This window comes from Lissotriton helveticus, chromosome 6, assembly GCF_964261635.1.
Source record: "Lissotriton helveticus chromosome 6, aLisHel1.1, whole genome shotgun sequence".
Classification (NCBI taxonomy): Eukaryota; Metazoa; Chordata; class Amphibia; order Caudata; family Salamandridae; genus Lissotriton; species Lissotriton helveticus.
In genome coordinates this window covers 1,789,449,985-1,789,455,053 of record NC_136067.1, presented here as the reverse complement: position 1 = coordinate 1,789,455,053, position 5,069 = coordinate 1,789,449,985, and the positions used below count along the sequence as shown (strand labels likewise).

The 5,069-nt window shown below is 51.4% G+C and overlaps 1 pseudogene; it reads right to left on the bottom strand.

Annotated features, from left to right (window-relative positions):
- Positions 1-4,203: 4,203 nt before the first annotated feature.
- LOC144762877 (claudin-7 pseudogene) lies at positions 4,204-4,829 on the bottom strand (annotated as a pseudogene).
- Positions 4,830-5,069: the final 240 nt, after the last annotated feature.

Below are 5,069 nucleotides of genomic sequence, written 5' to 3'. Positions count from 1 at the left end.
ATTACAGAGGGGGTGAGCAGGCAGTTGGAGACACCCCAGGGAAAATCCTCTGAAACCACAGAAAACACCTTCACACTGTTAGAAATGGGAATTTCTGGTTGGCTAAGGCTGGCGCCAAAGCCAGGCAGAAACCACCACTCTAGTCAGGGCAAGGAAGTCACCCGCCAAGGTAACCCCTGTTCACCCCCTTGGTAGCTTGGCACGAGCAGTCAGGCTTATCCCGGAGTAAATGTGTAAAGCGTTTGCGCGCGCACCCAGCAACAACACCCAAGGCCCACCACAAAGGAAACTCCACACAAGGGTATATATATATATATAAAAAATAGTCTTTGTATTATACCACAAACGTTAGATAATAGACATCTACTTTACAAGGTGCCATGGGTACGGGCAGAATGTACAGGGGATTATTTACATGGGACAGGGCCACCTGGACTGCTGTCAGGAGTAATCACTTTTAGAACTAGCACGAAGAACATATCATAACTGTAGTACCAAAATGAGCACATATAGCACACAACAAGTACTCACTGGTAACAGGTAAACACCACCTACGTAATCCTAAAACACCTTAGATAAATATCACGCAGGGCACCATGACCTCACTAGCATCACTCTTCTAGGGCAAACAACTTCCTAGGCATAAAAACACATTTTTAGAGGCATGGGCAAAAACATTGCATCAATCACATTAGGCAGGTACACCATCGGTGCCAAAGCATTATAAAACTGACCCCAGGCCAACCTGGCCTCTCGGGGGCTCAAACGCCCTCTGTCCAGCAAAGTCAGGGCAGGCTGCGCAGGCAGCCAAAGGAGAACTGCGAAGAGTTCTCAACCTAAACATAGCAGCTGCCCACTAAGTGCTGGGCAGCTGAATCACCAATGGGGCCAAACACACGGGGGAGCCGCGTGGGCTCGAAGCAAATAATGGGGCGAGCACCAACTTGGGAGCCTCCTGGGCTCGGAATCACCCAAAATGTCCCCTGAGCCTCGTGGGCTGTGAATAAAGATGGCCCCTTCGTTGGAGTCCCTCCTCGGGGGACTCGAAAGACACAAAATGCCCCCGGAGCCCTCGTGGTTCAAAAGAAGGTGGCCCCTTTCGTTGGAGTCCCTCGTGGACTCGAAACAAGCAAACTGCCCCACTCTTGGAACGGGCAACAACAATCTGCCCTGATATGCCCCCTTAGCACTAGGGAGACTCGTAGGAGCGGCCCACTACCAGTCGGGGCCGCTCGGTGCTCGATGCGAGGAGCCCCGCACCTCCCCGAAACCAACAACCCGGGTCCTCACTCACTGGGTCTCTGTTGGCGGGGAGAGCGGCGCGTCTCCTCTCCCTGCGGCGGGGGCAGGCACCGGCAATGTGTCTCGGGCCCCCTCCGCCTTGCCGCCACAGTGGCTGCCGGCCACGGGGCTCTTCCCCGGGGTCTCGCCGGCACTTCTCCTCCTGACCCCCGAGCGCGGTGTGGGCTCCCGTCGACTTCCGGTTTTTGGAGGCAGTACTTCCGTGTTGCCGCGGGCAGCGCAGCGGCCCCTCCAGGCACTGCAGGCTAGGGGATAAATCAACCGAGGGGTAGGCTCCCTTGAGAAAAAAAAGCCACGGCAGCAGCGGGGTGAACCCCGCGAAACCAATTACAAGACGGGGTGGGCAACCGTGTTAAAGTATAAAAATACCCAAAGACGCAGGGTGGGCACCTGCGCGGTATTAGCAACAGAGGGGGGATCCCCACCCCGGGGAATCCCTCGGGGAAAAGGGGATTGCAGCTCCGGGCTGTAGCTGGAACCACAGCGCTCCCCTAGAAGTGAAATCCAGCACTTCCCAGGCGCTTTTGAGGCAAGGTCCCACAGTTCCTTTTAGCAGGCAGGGGGGGCAAGGGCTGGGCCCAGGGGCCAGCTCACGGGGCCCTCCAGGTAGGGAGGCAGCACCCAGTGGCGGTTCCTCCTGGCGCCCAGCAGCAGCAGCAGGCTCCCCTCTAAAGTTAGGATCAGGAACAAGAACCCCTGTATGGGGTCACAGCCAATGTTCCCTCTAATTTTTTTCCTCTGTGTGCGGCAGTTTAGGGTCTCTGTGCGCTGCAGCCATGGCTATGTGCGTCAGAAACCAGACCGCGCGTGTGTGCAGCGCCAAATATCCCTCCAAACTTTTGTTAAAAAAACTGAAAATTCCGGGCTTTTACACACACACGGCGCCACATTAAGGGTCTTAAGGCAGATTTGCAATTTGGATACACAGAGGCTTATGCTTGTTTAAATCTGCTGAGTGACGTTAACCATGGTTATAGAATGAGGCTATGTCATCTAGAAGTGCGTTCATACTTTGGTTTTCTTTCGAGGCAGCTATCATTTTGCCCGGCTGTTGCTCCGCTGCTTTTATACGTCGGTGTGGTTATGTCTTTCTGGGTCCCTTGATTTCTGGCCGTGCACCGGCGCTGAAATGTTGCTCATGCACATTCGGTATAGCTGCGGTTTCTCTCCTTTGTCGCCTCCTTTGAAACAACAGCTGTCGCCGCAGCAGGGATGAGAAATCCCAGCCTGTGGTTGGCTAGGGCGGTGGGTGGCGCATGAAGTGAAGGCCGAGAGAGAGGAGTTACAGTGTCACTGGTCCGAGCACAAGGAGCTGGTGTTGGTGGATATCTATGGTCTGCCAGCTGCTGTGAGGCATACTGTGGGAGGGGTGGCACCATGCCACCAGAGCTCAGCTACTACCGACAACAGCGCAGTTCCTCTTCGTCCCACCTTCACCCTCCACCCTCGGTTCTCTTTTTGGTACTTATTCCCTAATCGGCCTGCCTCCGCCCTGGCTTCTGTCTCATTGTCACCTGTCCCACAATTCTCTCTGATGCCCAACCTCTTCTGGTGTGCTAATAATAATAGCAGGAACAATAATGTGCTTTTGTATGGCCCTTTATATACCACGCCTCATTTATAAGGACTGGAAATAGCAAGCAATATTATGCAATCATATAAACTCCAAATGGACGTGGATGTGGGCAGTGAGCATTTTATTAACTTCGGGGTGATGCATGGCTACATTGTTCCAGGCCCTCCGTGCCCCATCATCACAGCTATTCCAAGATATCAGCATACTCTTTCTTTCACATAAAGAAAACTCTGACATTCTAAAAGTATTACTTCTTGTACGTGTGCAAATTTCTGAATATTAAAACAGATATTATATACAGTATTTTATATCGGAGAGATCCCCCTGGGGCCACATTCTGAAACATTTTCAGGCCCACAGGAGTACAAGGGCCGCATTGACTCCCGCAAGACTCCAGCAGGATGGGAAAAACATTATAAAACAAGAATTTGCATTGCAATAGGTCACACATTTACGACGAGTTTGAGCTACTGGTATTGTAAATGACAATGCCTTTTATTTATGTGCTGACTTTAAAAAAGTAAATAAAAGGCATTGTCATTTTACAATGCTCATAGCTGAAACTCTCGGATATACGAGACCTATTGCATTGCAAATGCTTTATTAATCTGCTTGACCCACACAAAATAAAGGACTCACGAGCCACAATTTGGAGGGAGAAGTCAGCAAGGAGACACCAGAGCCCTCTTTCGCCCTGTAACAAAGTGCCTAGTCCTGGAGCAAGTACGGGGGGGGAGAAGAGACCGAACTATAGAGAGTGGGGCAAACCTACAAATGGAATGAAGCATGGTTTTCCGTCTTGTCCTCAAAGTTAATTTCTTGATGTCGCTCGCTGTCACCAACTATTCTTCAGAATCTCTATATTCCTTTGAAGGACATGTCAATTCCTATCCTCTCGATTCTCTTGATCCTTCACTTTTTATCTAATTTCTCCCTCAGGCCTTCATACTACTCCTAATATTTTCGAATCTCTTCCTTTCTATTTCTCATCTCTGTCTTCTTAACACGTTTCTCATTACATCTTGTCTCTATATGTATCCCTCTCTCATGTTTACACTTGTGCCTTTATTCCCCACTCCTCTCTCTTGCAGTCTTAATGTTTGGCTATCCCTCTGTCCATGAGCTCTAATGTAACTTAAGGGCTTTTAATCAGATACATTTTCCTCATAGTCGCACGCATTTCCACTTTATTAATCTATTAATGTACTGATGCTCATGGCCGGTATGGAGCACACATTCATGTTTAGCTGATGCCTCGCATTTTCATTTATATAACCCAATCCTGGAGGCATTATCCAATCATATGACCATCTGCAACATCTGCATTATAAGACACAAGGGATTGCAAAAGCATTTGTGCCTTCCTTCGCTGCCTTCGATTTGGGGTACTTGCGGCCTGTGGACCCAGACTTCCTTGGGCAAGAGCAAGCGAGCAGAGCACCGCCGAGGGCCACCAGCAACGACCCTGCCCAGCCAATGAAGATTGCAGATCCAAACTCATATTTGGTGTTGACCGGGGTGAAGGAGTTGTAGTCCTGCACAATCGTGTTGCCGTACCATGAACATGCAACCAGAGCAGCCAGACCTCCCAGCAGGAAGACGATGCCCCCGGTCATGGCGATGCGTGCCTTCTTCACCTTGTCGTCTTCACCACACTTGGTACATTTCATGCTCACAGCGGACACCACAATGAAACCACCATCAGCGCTCGCGTGGCCTGTAGAGAACCGGACAGCGCCAGGATGCTGTCTTACACCTTGCACTGCATCTGGCCCGTGCTCTGGATGGCGCAGCTCATCCACAGCCCCTGGTTGACGGCGATGGTCGTGATGATGCTGTCCCCGGTGTAGGAGCTCATCTGCCACTGGGGCAGGATGGTGGGCACGATCAGCCCAATCCAGCCCAGCAGCGCCAGTACGAAGCCCATCATCTGCAGTCCCGAGTTCGCCATGATTGATCCTGGCCTCTGCAGCACCTCCCCTCCAGTCCTGTCAAGTATCACGCATCAGGCGTGACGCTAACGCATTTCAGTGTGGTGTTACCGCATGACCGCACTGAAATGCATTGTCACGCATTTTTTGCCACTCTGCTGACAGCACTGAAACCACGCCTCTGACACCTCTGTGCCATGCGCCCGGCCCGGCTGCAGCAGACTTCACTTGCCAGGCTCGGACTGTAACACTAAAGAGTT